Source organism: Macaca mulatta, chromosome 15 (assembly GCF_049350105.2).
Source record: "Macaca mulatta isolate MMU2019108-1 chromosome 15, T2T-MMU8v2.0, whole genome shotgun sequence".
NCBI classification, from domain to species: Eukaryota; Metazoa; Chordata; class Mammalia; order Primates; family Cercopithecidae; genus Macaca; species Macaca mulatta.
In genome coordinates, this window is record NC_133420.1 from 4,801,695 (window position 1) to 4,825,407 (window position 23,713).

Below are 23,713 nucleotides of genomic sequence, written 5' to 3' on the forward strand. Positions count from 1 at the left end.
CACACACAACACCAGGACCAGACTGGGCCTTGGGGCACATCAATATTTAGAAGTCAGGCCTAAGAGGTGAGTCCTCCAAACAGGACTGGAAAGTAGTAGCACAAAACCAGAAAAGTGGGGTGTTCTAGAAGCCAAACGAAGACAACGAACCACAGTTTTTTTTTTTCTTGAATTACTACGACAAATGCTGGTGAAAGGACCAGTAAGATGAAGGCTGAGAACTAACCAATGACAATGTCTAGGTCAATGGTGACCATAACCAGAAGGGCATCTGAGGAGCGGTGGAGACCAAAGCCCGCTTGCAGAGGGCTCACAGGGCAGCCACGGTGGGGACTGGAAACAGCACAGGCAGAAGGAAAGCTGAGTGACTGGGATTTAAGGTACAGAAAGGTAAGGAAAAATCTCAATATAAACAGCCATTTTTTCAAAGACAGTAGGAGATAATGTTAAAGCTGAAAAGCAGTTAAGACATCCAACACTACAAGATTTGCAGCAGTGAGGGGATCAAACCCAGACTCCAATTCGGCCAGAGCTCATGACAACACATGTGCCTTGCGAGATGTGAAAACAACAGAACTGCAGCACACTTCCCCCACCCACTCCAGCCCACACGCACGTGGGCCGCCCCCGCCACTCCAGCCCGCCTGCACGTGGGCCTCAGGACTACACTCCAGCCCGCACGCAGGTGGGCCGCCCCCGCCACTCCAGCCCGCCCGCACGTGGGCCTCAGGACTACACTCCAGCCCGCACGCAGGTGGGCCGCCCCCGCCACTCCAGCCCGTGCGCACATGGGCCTCACGACTACACTCCAGCCCGCCCGCACGTGGGCCTCACGACTACCCTCCAGCCCGCACGCACGTGGGCCGCCCCCGCCACTCCAGCCCGCCCGCACGTGGGCCTCACGACTACACTCCAGCCCGCACGCACGTGGGCCGCCCCCGCCACTCCAGCCCGCCCGCACGTGGGCCTCACGACTACCCTCCAGCCCGCACGCACGTGGGCCGCCCCCGCCACTCCAGCCCGCATGCACGTGGGCCTCACCACTACACTCCAGCCCGCATGCACGTGGGCCTCACCACTACACTCCAGCCAGCCGGCACGTGGGCCGCCCCCGCCACTCCAGCCCGCACGCACGTGGGTCGCCCCCGCCACTCCAGCCTGCACGCACGTGGGCCTCACCACTACACTCCAGCCCGCAGGCACGTGGGCCGCCCCCAGGCTCCAGGGCGGGGCAGCCTCACCAAGGCTGCTTTCCACCTGCTGACTGGCTCCTCTCTTCCACAAAACGGGCGCGCTCTTCAAGGCTCCCATTCAGTCCTCTTACTTTCCAGCCCATTTTCCAGGAATGAATCCCTCGTCCTCTCCCCTTGGTCACAGGATTCTTTCCCTAGATGGTCCACAGCACAAACTTGAACTGTTCCTCAGGTCAGGGCACCACTGTCCCATAGAAAGATAGGAAATGCCACAGACATCATTTTAAGTTTCTGGCATCTACAAAAATTAAAAATAGGCCAGGCACAGTGGTTCACACCTGTAATCCCAACACTTTGGGAGGCTGAGACAGGCGGATCACCTGAGGCCAGGAGATCAAGACCAGCCTGGCCAACATGGAGAAATCCCATCTCTATTTAAAATACAAAAAGTTAGCCAGGTGTGGTGGCGGCCACCTGTAATCCCAGCTACGAGGGAGGCTGAGGCAGGAGAATTGCTTGAATCCGGGAGGCGGAGGCTGCAGTGAGCCGAGATCACGCCATTGCACTCCAGCCTGGGCAACAGAGCAAGACTCTGTCTCAAAAAAAAAAGTAAAAATAGAAGTAACTAATTTTAATAAATTGCCTTTAATTCAGTATAGATCCAAAATATTATCAACATGTAACAAATATAAAATTAGTACCAAAAAAGAGTGTGAACTGTCTTCCTAAGTCTCTGAAATCTAGAGTGCATTCCACACAGCACATCTCAGTTCAACATGGCCACGCTTCAAGGGTCTGGGGCCCATGTGGGGCTGCAGCCACGTTTCTGGAGATTGCAGCCACCTCTCCACTCAGCGCTGCATGTGCAGAAGCCAAACCTTCTCTAAGATTCCATTTGGAATCCTGAGTGAAAAAGACACGGTATCAGTCTGCAGCAGATATGAAAACACAGACGGCCTTCCATTAACCACCTACATGAGGCCCTCTGCGATGCTTCTATCATACCCTGTTTATCTCCTTTAATAGCAATTACCAAAGTGTGCAATTGTTTGTCTTTCTCAAAACTAGGACACAAGGGCTTCTGTAAGTACGAGACAGACGCCATGTGCACTCTCATGTGGCCCCCAGTGCAGAAGTCGGCACACGAAGGCAGTAAGTACCTGTCACAAAAATCAACAAATTAAGGAACACATGAATGGATAAATGGTTCCTGTCTACACTGAGAAGTCAGTTAATTCCAAAAATCTTCACCCTGGGCCACAAAAACGTATGTAAATAAAGGCACAAGTCAATTTCGGCCCTTTCTCCTTTTGTATCAGCTTACACGACAATTTACCAAGGACCTGAAGTGTGCCAGGCAACATTCAATGGGTTGGGGAACCAATAAAGCTAAATAGGCAGGCCGTGGTGGCTCATGCCTGGAATCCCAGCACTTTGGGAGGCCGAGGCGGGCAGATCACTTGAGGCCAGGAGCTCGAGAACAGCCTGGCCAACATGGCGAAACTCCGCCTCTACTAAAAATACAAAAATTAACCGGGCATGGTGACACACACTTGTAATACCAGCTTCTTTGGAGGCTGAGGCAGGAGGATCACTTGAACCTGGGACGTGGAGATTGCAGTAAGCCAAGATCGCACCACTGCACTCCGGCCTGGGCAACAGAGCGAGACTGTCTCTTAAAAAAAAAACAAAAACAAAAAAACAAAGCTCTAACCTCAAAGAGTTTACAATCTAGCAATTGAGACAAACAAAAAGACCAATAATTAAAACACAAAATAAATGTTACATCAAAAGACAAGGTGCTTTGGAAACAGTGACTAGATCTCAATCAGGGGTCAGCAAACTACAGCCTGCCACCTGTTTCTGTACAAACTGAAAGCTAAGCATGATTTTTAGGCTTTTAGATACATAACTCATAAAAAGTATGTGCATGTTTTTGGCCGGGCCCAGTGGCTCACACCTGTAATCCCAACACTTTGGGAGGCTGAGGCGGGTGGATCACGAGGTCAGGAGTTCGAGACCAACCTGGCCAATACAGCAAAACCCTGTCTCTATTAAAAATACAAAAATTAGCTGGGCATGGTCGCACGCACCTATAGTCCTCCCAGCTGCTCGGGAGGCTGAGGAAGGAGAATTGCTTGAACCCGGGAGGCAGAGGTTGCAGTGAGTCGAGATTGTGCCACTGCACTCCAGCCTGGGTGACAGAGTAAGGCTCCATCTCAAAAAAAAAAAAAAAAGAAAAAGTATGTGATTGTTTCAAGAGTCAAATGAAACTGAAATTCCAGTTTCCAAACATTTCCAGCTTTACCAGCACACAGCCACCCCCGCTTGTTTAGTATCGCCTGTGGCTGCTTTCCTGCCATAAGAAAGCGGAGCAGTTTCCCAGAGACCACGTATGGGCCTCCCGGTGGGCCGCAGTGCTGCTCCGCAATGCCGGGCGGGATCTGCTGCCGAGTGCCACCTGGTCACCGTACTGCTACTGCCACTTACCAAGACAGCTCACACCCATCGTGTCAAAACAAGAAGGGAGGAGCGGGCCTCAAGTGCTGTGCCTTTAATCCACACTGCAGCTGCAACTGGATGGCGAAGCACTGTGTTTACCATGCAAGGACACGTCAGACGGGGGTGAGAGGACAACGCGCACGCAGATGAAGTACTTATCACAAAGTTCCCAACGCTCTGGAAGGCAGCAGTCAAGTCAAAAAATTAAGAAGCTCAACAAATCCAAATGAGAAAAACGCGAAGAGGTCCACACCTACACACACCTCCATCAGGCTGAACCACAGACAGAGACTCTTAGAAGCAGCGAGAGAGGAGCGACGTGTCGTGAATGAGGGTCCTGAGACATGAGCAACGGTGCCTCATCAGAACCACGGAGCGGGAGGCAGCCAGACAACACCTTCAGAGTGTTAAAAAACCTTTTTACACAAAACTATCTTCATAAAGGAAAAATAAAGCATTCCAAGATAAACAAAAGTAGAGAGTTCGTCACTGAAAGACCTGAGAGCCCTTCAGGATAAATGAAAGGGCACGAGACAGAACTCTAGCCCACGTGAATAGAGAGCACCAAGGCCCGGCGTGGTGGCTCACGCCTGTAACCCCAGCACCTTGGAAGACTCAAGGAGGAGGATCTTCTGACGCTGGGAGTTGGAGACCAGCCTGAGCAACATAGTGAGACCCCATCTCTACAAAAAAAAAAAAAATTAAAAATCAGCAGGGAAGGCCGGGCACAGTGGCTCACCCCTGTAATCCCAGAACTTTGGGAGGCCGACGTGCACGGATCATGAAGTTAGGAGATCCAGACCATCCTGGCTAACACGGAGAAACCCCGTCTCTACTAAAACTACAAAAAAATTAGCCGGGCATGGTGGCGGGCACCTGTAGTCCCAGCTACTCGGGAGGCTGAGGCAGGAGAATGGCGTGAACCCGGGAAGCGGAGCTTGCAGTGAGCCGAGATGGCGCCACTGCACTCCAGCCTGGGCGATAGAGAGAGACTCGGTCTCAAAACAAACAAACAAACAAAAAATCAGCAGGGAATAGTGGCACGCACCCACAGGCCAACTACTCAGGAGGCTGAGGTGGGAGGATCTCTAGCCCTCTAGCCCAACTACTCAGGAGGTCGAGACTGCAGTGCTATGATTGTGCCACTGCGCTCCCACCTGGGTGACAGAGTGAGACCCTGTCAAGAGGGGAGAGGAGGGGAGGGGAGGGGGGGGAGGGGAGGGGGGGGAGGGGAATCAAGAGCACCAGTAAAAGCAACTACACAAGTAAATATGGAAGACAATATAAATGTATTTTTTTATTTATAATTTGTTTTTTCTCCTATATGATTTGAAAGACAATTGCGTAAAGCAATAACTATAAATCTGTGTGGATGGGCACACAGTGTAATGTAATTTGTATGACAACAGTACAAGAAGGGCAAAAGAAATTGAACTATACACAAATATTCCATATACTATTGTAATAAAGTTGGTATTAATACAAACTACATTATTAAAAATTAATATACTAAATTGTAACCCCCAGGACAACAAAAAAAAACAAATAAAAAGTACAGTCAGCTGGGCACAGTGGCTCATGCCTGTAATCTCAGCACTTTGGGAGGCCGAGGAGGTCGGATCACCTGAGGTCAGGAGTTCGAGACCAGCCTGATCAACATGGAGAAACCCTGTCTCTACTAAAAATACAAAAACTTAGCCGGGCGTGGTGGCGCATGCCTGTAATCCCAGCTACTAGGGAGGCTGAGGCAGGAGAATCGCTTGAACCCAGGAGACGGAGGTTGCGGTGAGCTGAGACCACACCATTGCACTCCAGCCTGGGCAACAAGAGTGAAACTCCGTCTCAGAAAACAAAAGAAAAAAAAAAGTAGAGTCAAATAAACAACAAGGGAATTAAAATGGTATACAGTAGAAAATATCTAACACAGAAGAAAGTAATGAGTCAGGCATGGTGGTGCGCCTGTAGTCCCAGCTACTCAGGAGGCTGAGGCGGGAGGATCCCTTGAGCCCAGGAGTTCAAGGCCACAGTGCACTATGATCAAGGCTATGAATAGTCACTGCACTCCAGCCTGGGCAACACAGTGAAACTCTATCACCATGGGAAAAAAAAAAAAGTAATTGAGACAGAAAGTAACAAAAAAGAAAGAAGACGCAGAAAGCAAGTACAAATAGACAAGTATACACCCTGCCTTTCAGTAATTAAGTTAAACGGAACGGAGTATAAACCCTGCCTTTCAGTAATTACCTTAAATGAAATGGATTACATGGCCCACATAAAAACCAGAGATTGGGGGAACAGATTAAAAAATTTGGGGCCAGGCGCCGTGGCTCACGCCTGTAATCCCAGCACTTTGGGAGGCCGAGGTGGAGTTCAGGACCAGCCTGGCCAACTTGGTGAAACTCCATCTCTACTAAAAATACAAAATGTAGCCAGGCATGGCTAATTACTAATTACTCTACTAAAAATACAAAAATTAGCCAGGCATGGTGGCGGGCGCCTGTAATCCCAACTACTTAGGAGGCTGAGGCAGGAGAACTGCTTGAACCGTGGAGTTGGAGGGGATGGGGTGGAGGTTGCCACGAGCCGCAGTCACGCCACTGGACTCCAGCCTGGGTGACAGAGCGAGATGCCATGTCAAAAAAAAAAATGTGACCTTAGTCCTTTGAGCTTCTTCCTGATGAGCAAGGAGGCCCTTGGGTCCAGACTTCTCTCCCGGAATGACCCCCAAACACCCGTCTCTGACCCCGCCTGAAAGGAAGACATGGCACCAGCCCCTGACAGAGGCCAGAGGAAGAGAGGAACAGAACAAGCGGCAACCAAGCCCACGAGGAAGCAGAGCACGAAACCAGCTTCAGAAACAGGCTTAGCAAGTGAGCGGCAAGCGGACTGGGAAAGCGAACACAGACAAACTCAGTCAACCACGTTCTTCAGGGGAGATCAGAACTGACTGCCAAAATCCCCAATTTCTGGTAGTAACATTTGTCAGCCATCCACAAGCATATGCACTGCTTGGGAGGAGGACGAAGAGGCACTGCATTATTTGACCAGCGCTGAAGTGACCGAATTTGATGATATTAAATCAGGTTACAGAATAAATTTTTATTTTGATGAAAATCCTTACTTCAAAAATAAAGCTTTCTCACAGAATTTCATCTGAGTGAGAGTCGTGATCCATCTTCAAAGTCCACGGAAATCAAATGGAAATCTGGAAAGGAAACTCTTCAAGTCAAATGCGGAAGAAAGCCAGTAGGATGAGGCATCCTGAGGAACCAGACAAGTTCTGCACCTGGTTTACTGGCCATTCTGACACAGATGCAGCTGAGCTAGGAGAGGTCAGCAAAGACCATACTTGGCCAGTCCATCCCAGTGCTCCTTGGTTCCCAGTATGGATGATAAAGAAGGAGAAGACGAAGATGAGGAGGAGGAGGAACTGGAAGGCACTGATAAAGAAGGGGATCAGGAGAAGATAATAGAACACGCACAGACTAGAACCTTCCTTTTTTAAAGCTGTCTCCAGTTGCCGGGAGCTTGCTTTTTCCCCTTGTGCTCGCCCGGTTCTTGAGGTCTCTCTTGTCTACATCGTGGATCTCAACTTATCTGGGGGGGAGATACCTTGAGGAGAATAAAATGTGAAAAGAATCTCTACCTCTTTCTGTTTCAGACTCATTTTTATCCCTTCCTGTCTCAACAAACTCGTATGGAATCAACACCACCATGTTCTGTGGAATCAACACCACCATGTTCTGTGGAAAAGAGAACAAGCTTGTGCCCCCTTTGCGCTGCTGGAAGCTACAGGGCACCGGGCCCCGATAACGCAGACAATTCTGGCTTCTCTTCCCTTCTCTGTATGTCGGGCTCAGAGAAAACTCGCTGTTGTTTAAAAAAAGAAAACTTCAGACCAGGCACAGGGGCGCACACCTGTCATCCCAGCACTTCGGGAGACCAAGATGGGAGGAGCACTTGAGGCCAGGAGTTCAAAACCAGCCTGAGCAACATAGCAAGACCCCATCTTTACAAAAAATTTAAAAATTAGCTGGTTATAGTGGCAGATGCCAGTGGTCTCAGCTGATTAGGAGGCCGAGGTGGGAGGACTGCTTGAGCCCAAGGTCGAGGCTGCAGTGAGCTATGATCACACCACTGCACTCCAGTCAGGGTAACAGCAAGAACAGGCCTCTAAAAAACACAAAAATAAAACAAAACAAAAATTACAATTAAAAGCTTTAAAAAATAAGGTTACAGGCCAGGCGTGGTGGCTCACGCCTGTAATCCCAGCACTTTGGCAGGCTGAGGCAGGCGGATCACCTGAGGTCAGGAGTTCGAGACCAGCCTGGCCAACATGGTTAAACCCCGTCTCTACTAAACATACAAAAATTAGACGGGCACAGTGGCACGCACCTGTAATCCTAGCTACCCGGGAGGCTGAGGCAAGAGAATCACCTGAACCTGGGAGGCGTAGGTAAGGGTGAGCCAAGATCACGCCATTGCACTCCAGCCTGGGTGACAAGACCTAGACTCCATCTCTAAATAAATAAATAAGGTTACAGAAGGCCAGCAAAGGGTGGGTCTCAAATGCCTGGTTGGGCTGGGTGGCCATTCTGGTAACACGGCTCCTCCTCTGGCGTGATTAATGGAGATGTGCGATGGACATCCTTGCAGTCTAAGGTGACACCTTAAAAATAAAATCTCCTCTATCAGGTAAGAAAAATACATATATATGATTCAACTGCTGAATCTACAAGATCCAATCTCAGATGGAAAGGACTAAAAGAGATATTCCTTCGACTGAAGACACAAAGAGATTAAAACTAAAAGGCCAAAAAAAGATATAGCATGCAAAAATAAACCATTAAAAAACAGAAGTGGCTATACTGATATCAGACAAAATAGACTTTAAAACAAAAACATTTATAGAGACAAAGAGGGACATTTCATAACGAGAGAAGGGTCAAAACAACCGGGCAGACGTAACGACTATAAACACACGCATGACAACGCAGCCGCAAAACACAAGGCAACAACCAACAGAACTGGAGGTACAAACACGAAATTCAACAGTACTGTGGATCTCATACTCTACTCTCAATAACAAATAGAACTAGAAAGAAAATGAGAAAGAATAAGGAAGACTTAATACTATCAACCAATTCAATCTGACATATAGGGAACATTCCACCTAATAAATGCATAATGCACATTATTTTCAAGCACGGATGAAACATTCCCCAGGACAGAATATAATAAGGGATTTTTTCTAATCTAACAAATTAAACACACTGAAATTATACAAAGTATAATTCTGACCATACAGGAATTACATTAGAAATCAACAAAACAACAAAATCTGGGAAATACCGAAATATTTAGAAATTAAATGACACACTTCTGAAGTCACAAGGGAAAACAGAAAATATTCTGAACTGAATAAAAATGAAAATACAACGTATCAACATTTATAGGAAGCAGCTTGTTTTTACCCAGGACACGTGTAACAACAGAGATGTATGGTCTCGGAGTTCTAAAGGCCAGAAGTCCACGATGAAGGTGTCAGTAGGCCGTGCGCTCTGTAATGGCTTTGGAGTGCAATCCCCTGCCTCGGCCAGGCTCTAGGGTCTGCTGGCCGTCCCTGACAGTCCTTGGCTTATGGAACCATCACCCCAGTCATGCACCACCTTCTCCCTGTGTGTCTGCATGCTGTCCTCTTTCTGTGCATGTCTGTGTTCACAAGGCATCCTTTTTTTAAGAGGACACACAAGTTGTACCGGATTAGAGGCCTACCCTACTCAACTATGATCTCATCTTAACTAATTTCCAAACAAGGTTAAATGACCTATTTCCAAATAAGGTCAAATTCTGAAGTACTGGGGTTTAGGACTTCAACATATTTTTGGGGGGAATGGAATTCATTCTATAACATAGCTAAAGCATTAAGAAACTAGTAAAAAACTAGGCCGGGCGCAGTGGCTTACGCCTGCAATCCCAACACTTTCGGAGGCCAAGGTGGGTGGATCATTTGAAGTCCGGAGTTCAAGACCAGCTTGGCCAACGTGGTGAGACACCATCTCTACTAAAAATACAAAAATCATCCGGGCGTGGCGGCGGGTGCCTGTAATCCCAGCTACTTGGGAGGCTGAGGCGGGTGGATCACCTGAGGTCAGGAGCTCAAGACCAGCACAACCAACATGGTGAAACCCCGTCTACTAAAAATACAAAAATTGCTAACTTTTGTACTAGCAAAATACAAAAATACGCCGGGCGTGGTGGCGCACTCCTGTATTCCCAAATATTCAGGAGGCCGAGGCAGGAGAATCGCTTGAACCCAGGAGGCGGAGGTTGCAGTGAGCCAAGATGGCGTCATTGCACTCCAGCCTGGGTGACAGGGCGAAACTCCATTTCAAAAAAAAAAAAAAAAAGTTGCTTCTCTGAAAACTTCAACATAATTCACAAAACTTTAGCTAGAATGACCAAGAAAAAGAGAAAAATGACCCCACTTACTAAAATCTATTAGCATCAAAGAGGAAACACAAGCCCTGACAGAAATAAAAATGGTCGTAGGGAATAGTATGAGTGACAGCATACCACAAACTAGATAACCTGGATGCGATTAACAAATTCTTAGGAAGACACGGAACAACAAAGATAACTCAGGAATAAACAGCAAACCTGCACACCTAGAACAATTACGGAAATTAATAATTTTTAAAGCTTCCGATAAAGAAAAGCCAAGATCTAGATGGCTTCGCAGGTGAATTTTTTTTTTTTTTTTTTTTTTTTTTGAGATGGAGTCTCACTGTCTCCCAGGCCGGAGTGCAGTGGCACGATGTTGGCTCACTGCAAGCTCCACCTCCCGGGTTCCCGCCATTCTCCGGCCTCAGCCTCCCGAGTAGCTGGGACTACAGGCGCCCGCCACCACGACCGGCTAATTTTTGTATCTTTAGTAGAGACGGGGTCTCACCATGTGAGCCAGGATGGTCTTGATCTCCTGACCTCATGATCCGCCCGACCCGCCCGCCTCGGCCTCCCAAAGTGCTAGGATTACAGGCGTGAGCCACCGCGCCTGGCACACAGGTGAATTTTAACCAAACATTTAAAGACATGATAACCGGTGCTTCACAAACTCTTCCCAAAAACGGAAAAGGGAAATACACTTCTCAACTCATTCTATGAAGCCAGTATTACCTTTGCACCAAATACACAAAGATAACACACAGAAAATGACAGGCACTCGCCTGTAGTCCCAGTTACTCAGGAGACTGAGGTAGGAGGATCACTTCAGCTTAGGACTTCAAGACTGCAGTGAGCCACGATGGCACCACTGCACTCCAGCAGGGCCACAGAGCAAGACCACCTATCTAAAATAAAATTTTAAAAATGTTTTAGGCCAGGCGCAGTGGCTCACACCTGTAATCCCAGCATTCTGGGAGGCCGAGGCAGGCGGATCACCTGAGGTCAGGAGTTGAAGACCAGCCTGGCCAACATGGCAAAACTCCATCTCTACTAAAAATACAAAATTAGCCTGGCATGGTGGAGCATGCCTGTAATCCCAGCTACTCGGGAGGCTGAGGCAGGAGAATCACTTGAACCTGGAAGGCGGAGTTTGCGGTGAGCCGAGATCACACCATTGCACTCCAGCCTGGGCAACAAGAGTGAAACTCTGTCCAAAAAAAAAAAATACAAAAAAATTTTTAAAAACCAAATACCTACAGACCAACATAATACCACTTATGAACAAAGATGCAACAATCCCCAATAAAATACTAGCAAATCAAACTCAGCAAGATTTAAAAAGGATTAGATACCATACCCAAAAGAATTTAGTGCAGAAATGCAGAGCGGCTGAGCATATGAAAATCAATGTCAGACACTGTATCAATAACAGGGAAAAACTACAAAATCATCTCAACAGATGGAGAAAAACATTTGACAAAATCCAAAACCCCTTTATAATGAAAACACTCAACAAGCCAGAAGTAACAGGGAATTCCTCAATCTGATAAATGGCATCTATGGAAAAACCCACAGCTAATATCATACCTAATGGTAAAAAATGAAAAGCCTTCCCCTAAAAACAGAAATGAAGATGGGAATGTCAGCTTTCACCACTTCTATTCAACATTTTACTGGCCAGGGCAATTAGCGAAGGAAAAAAGTGAAGAACTACAACTCTATTCCCAAATGACATAGTCCTATATCTAGAAAATCCCAAGGAATCCACACCAAAAAAATTCAGCAAAGTTGCAGGATACAAGATTCAACATATAAAAATCAATTTTATGTCTATACAATTGCAATCTAAAAATGAAATCTGGCCGGGCACAGTGGTGTGCACCTGTAATCCCAGCTACTCAGGAGGCTGAGGCAGGAGAACTGCTTGAACCCAAGAGGCGGAGGTTGCAGTGAGCGGAGATCACGCCACTGCACTCTAGCCTGGGTGACAGAGCAAGACTCCATCTCAAAAAAAAAAAAAAGAAATTTTTAAAAATTGTATTTATAGGCCGGGCGCGGTGGCTCAAGCCTGTAATCCCAGCACTTTGGGAGGCCGAGACAGGCAGGATCACGAGGTCAGGAGATCGAGACCATCCTGGCTAACACGGTGAAACCTCGTCTCTACTAAAAAATACAAAAAACTAGCCGGGCGAAGTGGCGGGTGCCTGTAGTGCCAGCTACTCGGGAGGCTGAGGCAGGAGAATGGCGTGAACCCGAGAGGAGGAGCTTGCAGTGAGCTGAGATCCGGCCACTGCACTCCAGCCTGGGTGACAGAGCAAGACTCCGTCTCAAAAAAAAAAAAAAAAATTGTATTTATAATAGCATCAAAAAGAATGAAATACTTCTAAGAAATAACTACAAGACTTACACATGAAAATACTGCTTTTTGTTTTGTTTTGTTTTTTGAGACGGACTCTCGCCTCCCAAGTAGCTGGGACTACAGGCGCCCACCACCACGCCTGGCTAATTTTTTATATTTTTAGTACAGACAGGGTTTCACCGTGTTAACCAGGATGGTCTCGATCTCCTGACCTCGTGATCCACCCGCCTCAGCCTCCCAAAGTGCTGGGATCACAGTCATGAGCCACCGTGCCGGCCCTGAAAATATTGTTGTTGTTTTTTTTTGAGACGGAGTCTCGCTCTGTCGCCCAGGCTGGAGTGCAGTGGCCGGATCTCAGCTCACTGCAAGCTCCGCCTCCCGGGTTTACGCCATTCTCCTGCCTCAGCCTCCTGAGTAGCTGGGACTACAGGCGCCCGCCACCTCGCCCGGCTAGTTTTTTGTATTTTTAGTAGAGACGGGGTTCCACCATGTTAGCCAGGATGGTCTCGATCTCCTGACCTTGTGATCCGCCCGTCTCGGCCTCCCAAAGTGCTGGGATTACAGGCTTGAGCCACCGCGCCCGGCCGAAAATATTGTTAAATAAAATTGAAGGCCGGGTACAGCGTCTCACACCTGTAATCCCAACACTTTGGGAGGCCAAGGAGGGCAAATCACGAGGTCAGGTGTTGGAGACCAGCCTGGCCAACATGGTGAAACTCCGTCTCTACCAAAAATACAAACAAGAAATTAGCTGGGCATGGTAGCTGAACTGGAGTGCCACTGCACTCCAGCCCAGGTGACAGTGCAAGGCTCTGTCTCAAAATAAATAAATAAAATAAAATAAAATAAAATAAAATAAAATAGAAGACCTAAATAAATGGACAAGCATCCGGTGTTCCCCAGTTGGAAGACTTGCTATTAAGATGGCCATATCCTAAATTGATTGACATATTCAACACAATCCCTTTCAAGATCCCAAAAGGCTTTTTTGCAGATATTGACAACATGATCCTAAAACTCACATGAAAATGCAAGGGACAGCCAGGCGCGGTGGCTCATGCCTGTAATCCCAGCACTTTGGGAGGCTGAGGCGGGCAGATCACGAGGTCAGGAGATCGAGACCATCCTGGCTAACACGCTGAAACCCCGTCTCTACTAAAAATACAAAAAAAAAAAAAAAATTAGCCGGGCGTGGTGGCGGGCGCCTGCAGTCCCAGCTACTCAGGAGGCTGAGGCAGGAGAATGGCGTGACCCTGGGAGGCGGAACTTGCAGTGAGCCAAGATCATGCCACTGCACTCCAGCCTGGGTGACAGAGCGAGACTCCGTCTCAAAAAAAGAAGGAAAGGAAAGGGGAAAGGAAAGGGGAAAGAAAGAAAGGAAAGAAAGGAAGAAAGAAAACGCAAGGGACCCAGTCTTGAAAAAAAAAAGACAAAGTCAAAGGACTCACATTTCCTCATCACAAAACTTATTACACTGCTGCAATAACACAGACAGGGTGGTACTCGCATAAGGACAGATGTATAGATCAATGGAATAGAACCGAGAACCCAGAAATGAACCATCACATTTATGTTCAACTGATTTTCAAAAATGACGGCCAGGCAATTCCATGGGGAAAACACAGTCTTTTCAACGAGTGCCGCTGAGCCAACTGTAAGTGAAAAGAATGAAGCCTGGATCCTACCTAACATCACGTACAAAAATTAAGTCAACACGGATCAAAGACTTAAAAGTAAGAGCTAAAACTATGCAACTTTTCCAAGGAAACAAACTCCCTGGTTTGGATTGGGCAATCAGACACGACAACAAAAGCAAAGAAACCAAGGGGAAAAACAAGAAAGTTGGATTTCATCAAAAATTAAAAACATCTGTGCTTCAAAGGAAAGCATCAAGAAAAGAAAAATTAGGCCGGGCGCAGTGGCTCACACCTGTAATCCCACCACTTTGAGAGGCCGAGGCAGGTGGACCACTTGAAGTCAGGAGTTCAAGACCAGCCTGACCAACGTGGTGAAACCCCGACTCTACTAAAAATACAAAAATAAGCCGGGCGAACACCTGTAATCCCAGCTACTCAGGAGGCTGAGGCAGGAGAATGGCTTGAACCGGAGAGGCGGAGGTTGCAGTGAGCCAAGATTTCACTTCGGCCTGGGCGACAGAGTGAGACTCTGTCTCAAAAAAAAAAAAAAAAAAAAAAAAAAAGAAAGTGAAAAGATAACCCACAGAATGAGAGAAAAGATTTGCAAAAAAGTAGAGCAGGATGGGGGGTCGGGGAAGGATTAGGGAATGCCTGCTAACGGGTATGAGGTTTCTTTTTGGGGTGACAGAACGATCTGGAAATAGTGGTAATGGTTGTACCATTCCAAACATACCAAAGAACCCCACTGAGGTGCACATTTTAAAATGTGAATTTTATAGTAAATGAATTACATCTCAATAAAAATAAATCATCTGCTCCTGTACTGATATTGGAATATGGCAATAGCGATCAGTGTGAAGACATTTTCAAAGATGAAACACAGAAAACTTATCACAGATAGGCACTTAACAGATGAACAGTTCCAGTAATTTTTATGACAGGGCACATTAACTTTGAACTCCAATTAAGCAAAATGTTATCCCCCAAAAAATTCTGTTCTTCTAATCAGTAGATCTGTATTACAAAAAAAAAAAAAAAAAAAAAGTAGTCAACTATATTTTGATCTTTGTCAACAAAAATTTGTGGAGTTATCCTTGATTTTGCTGCTTGGTGCACGAGTCCGAAATACTATCCAGCCTGCACAGAAAGAGTTTGCCACTCCTGGAATAAACCGCCCCAGAGCTGACCCGAGCATGCCTTCCCTGTCTGGGTGAATGGCACCGCCACCCACCCTTCTTCTGCTCAAGCAGAGAACCCAGCATTTGGCTCCAGCCTAGTCCCACAAGTCATCCTTGTGCCCTCCTCATCTGCCACATAACTGGTGACCACCCACTTCCTGAGGACTGCATTTGCTGCCTCCACTGCCGTCCGTCTACAATCCGTTCTTCACATAGCAGCAGGAAGACCAGGAAGGAAGCCAGAGCCTAACACGCAAACCTGATGAAGTCACTCCCTGCCTTGAAACCCTCCTACTGCCCTTATTACAAGGACAAGAATCATTAGCATGGTCTCCACAGCCCCATCAGTCCACCTAGGTTAGCAACCTGCCCCATGTGATGCTATACCCAGGAGGATAACCAAAGAAACAGTCATTAAATGGTTTAAAAAGTGGTCTTGGCCGGGCACAGTGGCTCACGCCTGCAATCCCAGCACCTTGGGAGGCCAAGGCAGGCACATGGCTTGAGGCCAAGAGCTCAAACCAGCCTGGGCAACATGATGAAACCCTGTCTCTACCAAATATACAAAAATTACCTGGTGTGGTGGCACACACCTGTCATCCCAGCTACTCGGGAGGCTGAGGCGGGAGGACTGCTCGAGCCCAGGAGTTTAAGACCAACCTGGGCAACACAGCGAGACCCCATCTCAAAAACAAAAACAAAAAACAGAGCACAACTCAGACTACATCTTGGTGCATTCGCCTCTGCATTTTCCAGGTGAACTGAGGCAGAAAGGCTGACTTACTCCCACCCGCAACTCTCAAGTGACTTCTGCGATTCCCTCCCAACTCTCCCCCAACGCCCTTCTACCGCACCGTCCTAGTCCAGGGCAGAGCCAGCTCTAACATGTACCGGCCACGTGGGAAAGTCATCGAACCCCTCGACATGACAGTATCATTACTGCATCTAAGTGACAGTAAACATGCTGAAAAGGCAACAGACGTGACCCTGTGGCCCAGGTCCTTAGGAGGCTGATGTGGGAGAATCACCTGAACGAGATCGAGCCACCGCACTCCAGCCTGGACAACACAATGAGGTCCTGTCTCGAAAATAAACAAATACAAAACGTGTGTAAATTAGCCTGGTGTGGTGATGCACGCCTGTGGCCCCAGCTACTTGGGGGCTGAGATGGGAGGACGACCTGAGCCCAGGAGGTCCAGGATGCAGTGAGCTGAGACTGCGCCACTGCACTCCAACCTGGGTGACAGAGCAAGACCCAGTCTTAAAAATCAATCAATAAAGCAAAATTAAGTGATCTCAAATAAAAGAAAATGGAAACGGAACGCATGAGGGAGCAAGCCCACCTGTAACGTCTGGACAGCATTCCGTACGACGCATTGATCTGCATGATGGACACAGCTAACGGGGCCAGGAAATTGAAACAGAAATCACAAGAGACAAAACACAAACAAGTGGCTGGGGTTTTATGCTCCTTGTTGACGGCCCTAAATGTCTCCTGACCAAGCTGTGCAAAGGGAAGACCAGGAGACTCCGGCTATGGCAGGTGCCCGAGGGACAGGCTGCCTACACCACAGACGGCACAAAATGACGCCACCAGGAGTCCACGCGAGTCATGGGACCCCTGGGAGCACCACCTCCTCCTCCTGCCCCAAGTTTGCAGCTCACACAGGTAACGCCCAGGAAGCTTGAATTCAAACTCCAAAGACGCTTCACTCTTTTGCTGTTCTGGGACCCAAAGGGTACCTCAGATTACCTGGCTGAAACACAATGGAAAGACACTCATTTCCTCTTCCGCGACATGGAGTAACTGGGTTAGTGACCCCACCTGATAAAGCTGTTATAAGGATTAAATTTAAAACTCCATACAGGCCAGCGTGGTGGCTCACGCCTATAATCCCAACACTTTGGGAGGCCAAGGCGGGCAGATCACGAGGTCAGGAGATCGAGACCATACTGGCTAACACAGTGAAACCCCGTCTCTAATAAAAATACAAAAAAAAATTAGCTGGGGGTGGTGGCGGGCACCTGTAGTCCCAGCTACTCAGGAGGCTGAGGCAGGAGAATGGCGTGAACCCAGGAGGCGGAGGTTGCAGTGAGCCGAGATCACTCCACTGCCCTCCAGCCTGGGCAACACAGTGAGACTCCATCACAAAAAAAAAAATAATAAATAAAAATAAAATAAATAAATAAATATAAGAATGATACCAGTTGTGATACATTCTTACTGGAAAAAAAAAAAATAATAAGACAAATCTGCATCTGATGGAGCCCCTGGACCAGGGCTATCCAACTGAAAGACAATGTGAACCACAGAGGGAACCATGTACGTAATTCCTAATTTTCTAGTTGTCACTTTTTTTTTTTTTGAGACGGAGTCTCACTGTGTCGCCCAGGCTGGAGTGTAGCAGCGCAATCTCGGCTCACTGCAAGCTCCGCCTCCCAGTTTCAAGTAATTCTCCTGCCTCAGCCTCCTGAGTAGCTGGAACCACAGGCACGTGCCATCACGCCTGGCTAATTTTTTGTATTTTTAGTAGAAGGTGGGGTTTCACCGTGTTAGCCAGGATGGTCTCAATCTCCTGACTTCATGATCCACCCACCTTGGCCTCCCAAAGTGCTGGGACTGGCATGAGCCACTGTACCCAGCCCGTCACATTTTTAAAAACCAGAAACACACCAAATAACTTTTAATATTTTATTTACCCCAATATATCCAAAGTACTATATATCCACATGCAATCAACATTTTTAAAAGTATTAATGTGATCATTTACATTCTCTTTTTTACAATCTGCATTCAAAATCCCAGGTGTTTTCTGCACTCACCACACATCTCACCTCACACTAACCACGTTTCAAGTACTCCAGAGCCACGTGTGGTGAGTGGCTCTCACACTGGACATCAGCAGTTCTAGATAGTAAGTGTATGTCAATGACAGGCACTACAGGAAAGAGGAACATGCTAAACGCCACCGTTAAGATGCAATCAGCAAAACAAGGTTATAGGAAACACTGGGACAAAGGAACCCTTCTCTTCAAAACTTAATTGCAAGAAAAAATAAAGACATGAGAAAAAATAAATAATAATAAAGACATGGAGGAGAAATCAATATACTGAGATTTAAGAGATCTCTACCAAAGCTAATGAATAGACCATATTTTGTTCCTAAACTGAAACAAGAAATCTGAACACTATTTATTGACTGAAATATTTACATTAACTGAAATATTCACAGAAAAAATATGCCTGAGAACTGCTTCAATATAATTGCAGATAGGGTAGGGGTGAGGGAGGTATTACAGCTGAAACAAGACTGACCATTATAAGATAACTGTTAATGCTGGGGGACAGGGAACAGTGTTCATATATACCTACCTTTGAGGAAGTTTGAAAAAGTTCCATCATAAAAAGCCTCAAACATCTATACATGTATTTGTACGATCACGTGACACTTAATGAGGGGGATACATTCTGAGATATGCATCATTAGGTGATTTCATCACGGTGCAAACATCAAAGAGTGCACTTCCGCAAACCGAGACGGGATAGCCTGTGACACACCTAGACTGTATGGTGAAGCCTACAAACCTAGACGGGATAGACTATGACACACCTAGACCGTATGGTGAAGCCTATGGCTTCTAGGCTACAAACCTGCACAGCGTGGTACTGTAGGTAGGTGTAACACAATGATACCCGTATGTCTGAACATAGAAAAGGCAGCACACTACCCTACTACAAAACAATGCCCACTACACGACTAGGCAATAAGAATTTCTAGCCTCTATTATTATTATTTTTTTTTTTTGAGACAGGGTCTCGCTCTGCTGCCCAGACTGAAGTGCAGTGGCACCAACATGGTTCACTGCAGTCTTGACCTCCTGTCAAACAACTCCCCCACCTCAGCCTCCCAGAGTAGCTGGGTCTACAGCACACACCACAATGCCCAACTAATTTATTATTTTTTGTAGAGACAGGGTCTTATTATGTTGTCCAGTCTGGTCTTGAACTCCTGGGCTCAAACGATGCTCCTGCCTCAGCCTCTCCCAGTGCTGGGATGACAGGTGTGAGCCACCACGCCTGACTCCATTACAATCTTATGGGACCGCCCACAGGTATGTGGTCTGCCATTGACCAAAATGTCCTTAAGTGACACACGACTGTATATTCATAAATATCATGAAATATGCACAGTAATACTGGGGACCTCCCAAGAGAAGAACTGAGTGGCTAGGGAGGTACTTTTTCAATTTTGTTTTATTTTTATTTTTTTCCCAAGATGGAGTTTCACTCTTGTTACCCAAGCTGGAGTCCAATGGCACAATCTCAGTTCACTGCAACCTCCACCTCCCGGGTTCAAGCAATTCTCCTGCCTCAGCCTCCCGAGTAGCTGGGATTACAGGCACCTGCCATCACGCCTGGCTAATTTTTTATATTTTTATTAGAGACAGCATTTCACCATGTTGGCCAGGCTGCTCTCAAACTCCTGACGTCAGGTGATCGACCCGCCTGCCTCGGCCTCCCAAAGTGGTGGAATTACAGGCATAAGCCACTGCACACGGCCATACTTTTTCAATTTTGAACCATGTAACTGTCCTATATGCTCAAAAAATTAAATCTAAACACCTATATCATGACTAACCTAAGCCACTCAAGCCAAGCCTGCTCACTGGCCCCCTATTTCCACTACAGTCTCCCTTCATCCACTCAGCCAGGGTCATCTTTTTAAAATATCACTCCATGCCTAAAATCTTCAAGGACTGTCTACAGTGGTTATGAAACAGCCCAACTTGTTACCATGGTAACACGGCCCCGGATGACCTTGCCCTGCCTTGCCAGCTTCATCTCGTGCCACCCTCCCCTTCTGACCTTGTAACTCCACTGTGTACCAAAGGATACAGACCTCACCCAAATCACAGTCGAGGAAACTGGGACTTTTATATGTCACACACCATGCAGCTACCAAAAACACTGAAGACACGATTGCACGTCAGACAATACAGGACAGAGGAAGTACAACGGCACATAATCACTGATTACCAGCAATTAAAATAAAAACACATACACTCATGCGGATCAGGAAAAAACAGATGACAAATATTTGGCGTTCTGAGGGTTCTAGGTTTTCTAAATTTGCTAAAATGCCTAATTTTTGTTAATGTACACTTCATACACCTTCTCATGCCAATTCATGTCTTACATCCTTTAAGACCTAGACTATGCGTTGGACAAGAAGCTGTTAAAGGGAAAAAAAGACCTAGACTAACTCATCTTCCTTAAAGAGCTTATCGCCACACATGTGGCCACAGCAATTATGGCCATCCAGCAGCCTCTTCTTGCTTACTTTTAACTGACTCTCATTTCCTACTCAGTAATATTTGCTCTGTTCTATTATTAAATTTTGTAAAATCAGGGACCAATCTCTAAACTTTGTATGTCCTCTTACAAATACCTGGAATAGCACCGTATAAACAGAGAGTGCTCAACCAGCATCTTCAATATGCTGTGATCAGAACCAGCCTGTCACAACTAGAATACAGAAAGAAATCCACAAGCTTTCCAGAACGAAACAGCAGCTCACAGTGACATTCCTGGGAAAGAGGCCTCTTATCTAGGAGACTCCATTTCAAAGGAAATGCTACCTCTGAAGAGGTACAGCAGCCACTTTGGCTTTTATTTTTCAAAATCCAAAACCATCAAAGAGATTTTTTTTTAATATATGAAAATATTACAAGTTAAAGAGAAGCAAAACAGTAAGAAAGGAGATTTCTCAGTCCTGGAAGTAATGCTTTCTGTATCATACCTGCCATGGCCAAATTAACTGGGTTCTAATAACTATTCTCAGCCAGGCGCGGTGGCTCACGCCTGTAATCCTAGCACTTTGGGAGGCCAAGGAGGGCCAATCACGAGGTCAGGAGATGGAGACCAGCCTGGCTAACACAGTGAAACCCCATCTCTAGTAAAAACAGAAAAAATTAGCCGGGCATGGTGGCGGGTGCCTGTAATCCCAGCTACTCGGGAGGCTGAGGCAGGAGAATGGCGAGAACCTGGGAGGCAGAGCTTGCAGTGAGCCGAGATCGCACCACTGCACTCCAGCCTGGGCGACAGAGAAAGACTCTGTCTCAAAAAAAAAAAAAGAAAAATGGGTCGGATGCAGTGGCTCACACCGGTAACCCCAACACTTTGGGAGGCCGAGGCAGTCGGATCACATGAGGTCAGGAGTTCGAGACCAGCCTGACCAACATGGAGAGCTCCCACCTCTACAAAAAATACAAAACTAGCCAGGCATGGTGGTGGGCACCTGTAATTCCAGCTACTCAGGAGGCTGAGGCAGGAGAAACGTTTGAACCTGAGAGGCGGAGGTTCCAGTGAACCAAGATTGCACCATTGCACTCCAGCCTGGGCAACAAGAGCAAAACTCCGTCTCAAAAACAAACCAAAAAAAAAACAAATACAAAAGCAAATAACTATCCCTACCTGGTCTGCTGAGTGAGCACCTTAAAATCAAACTGCCCACTTACGTGAGGAAACGGCATCCATCAGCCATGCTAAATCCAATGAAATGATAAAAAATAAATAAATAAATAAAGGCTCCTAAAGAACCCAAAACATGACTCTTATAAGCCAAATTATTTTCAAAGAAAAACTCAATAAAATGTGGTCAAACCTACACAGCTCTTTGAGCACATGACAGAAAACCAGGGCTCTAGCCCCAGCTCTGGCTCTGGCCACACGTAAGATCTCCAGTAACTAAGGTAGCCACAGATGCTCTTTTCGACATGAGAGCTGAGGCACAAACATCACCCTTGCTGGCCCTTATTATGACTCCAGAACCTTCTGACCACAACCAAGAACTGACACAGTAAGATCCCAAGACAGGCAGCCCTTTTCATAGGACAGCTGTGCTTCTAGTTTATGGGAGAATCTGCTTCTCAAGATTTATGAAAATGCTTCTCAGGCCAGGCACAGCAGCTCATGCCTGTGATCCCAACACTTCGAGAGGCCAAAGCGGGAGAATCGCCTGAGCCCAGCTGGAGATCAGCCTGGGCAACACAGTGAGACTCCATCTCTACAAAATGTTTTACAAATTATACTAAATGTAATTAAAAATTAAATGTTTAGGTTGGGCATGGTGGCTCACATCTGTAATTCCAGCACTTTGGGAGGCCGAAGCGGGCAGATTACGAGGTCAGGGGATCAAAATCATCCTGGCTAACACGGTGAAACTCCATCTCTACTAAAAATACAAAAAATTAGCCGGGCCTGGTGGCGGGCGCCTGTAGTCCCAACTACTTGGGAGGCTGAGGCAGGAGAATGGCGTGAACCCGGGAGGCAGAGATTGCAGTGAGCCAAGATCGCGCCACTGCACTCCAGCCTGGGCGACAGAGCGAGACTCTGTCTCAAAAAACAAATAAAAAAAATTAAATGTTTAAAATTAATCATTTAAAAAAAAGAAAAACTGCTTCTGATCCTCCCCTTTCTCTTACCAAAAATCAATCAAAGACAAGAAAGGCAGGAAAGAGACACATAAACCCCAAGACATGTGAAATCCCTAAAGAAAACACAAATAGGAAGATGCAGCGGTAGAGGACAGCTAACCCATCCCACAGAGTAGAGGAAGAAGAAACTTAAATAAAGGAGTTGCAGCTGAGCAGCCGGCAGACTGACCCCGGAAAACACAGAAGGGTGGGGACAACGGGGGTGATGCCTGCAGCTGCAAAGGGGAATGTGGACAAAACTCCACCTGAGAACAGCTGACCCCTCAGGTCTCCTCCTCAAGCAAGTACTGGTCTTCTTAGCCACAGGACACTAGACTTTTACCCCGTAAAAAGGTCCACTAAAATTGGCCGGGCACGGTGGCTCACGCCTGTAATCCCATTATTTTGGGAGACCCAGGCGGGTGGATAACCTGAGGTCAGAAGTTCAAGACCAGCCTGGCCAACATGGCGAAACCCCCCTCTACTAAAAATACAAAAAGTAGCCACACGTGGTGGTGTACACCTGTAATCCCAGCTACTCGGGGGGTGGGAGGGCACTGAGGCAGGAGAATTGCTTGACCCTGGGAGGCGGAGGCTGCAGTGAGCCGAGACTGCACCAACGCACTCCAGCCTGGGTGACAAGAGCAAGACTCCATCTCCAAAAAAAAAAAAAACATTCCTGCTTATACCAGCAAGGCAAGAAATTGAGGGATCATTCAAGAAAACCAAACCATCCCAGAAAACAAACCAGCAGATAGAAACATCTGCAAGAGGGCCAGGCGCGGCAGCTCACGTCTGTAATCCCAGCATTTTGGGAGGTCAAGGTGGGCAAATCACCTGAGATCAGGAGTTTGAGAACAGCCTGGCCAACATGGTGAAACCCTGTTTCTACAAAAAATACAAAAAATTATCCCGGCGTGGTGG

At 46.9% G+C, this 23,713-nt stretch overlaps 1 protein-coding gene and 1 long non-coding RNA gene across 28 annotated transcripts in view; one reads left to right on the plus strand and one right to left on the minus strand.

Moving 5' to 3' along the window:
• EHMT1 (euchromatic histone lysine methyltransferase 1) overlaps positions 1-23,713 on the minus strand; it is a 229,481-nt gene that overhangs the window by 196,551 nt on the left and 9,217 nt on the right. The window contains exon 1 of one of the 27 annotated variants that reach the window (XM_077966789.1): positions 13,521-13,653. The exons of the other annotated variants lie outside the window; for them this stretch is intronic. The gene's annotated coding sequence lies outside the window, so the exon portion shown is untranslated. Of the gene's footprint in view, positions 1-13,520; positions 13,654-23,713 lie in introns of those variants that run through there. 27 annotated transcript variants of the gene reach the window in all.
• On the plus strand, positions 10,443-14,364 carry LOC144334934 (uncharacterized). Its single transcript, XR_013405233.1, has 2 exons — positions 10,443-10,499; positions 13,813-14,364. It is a non-coding gene; the product is annotated as an uncharacterized LOC144334934 (long non-coding RNA).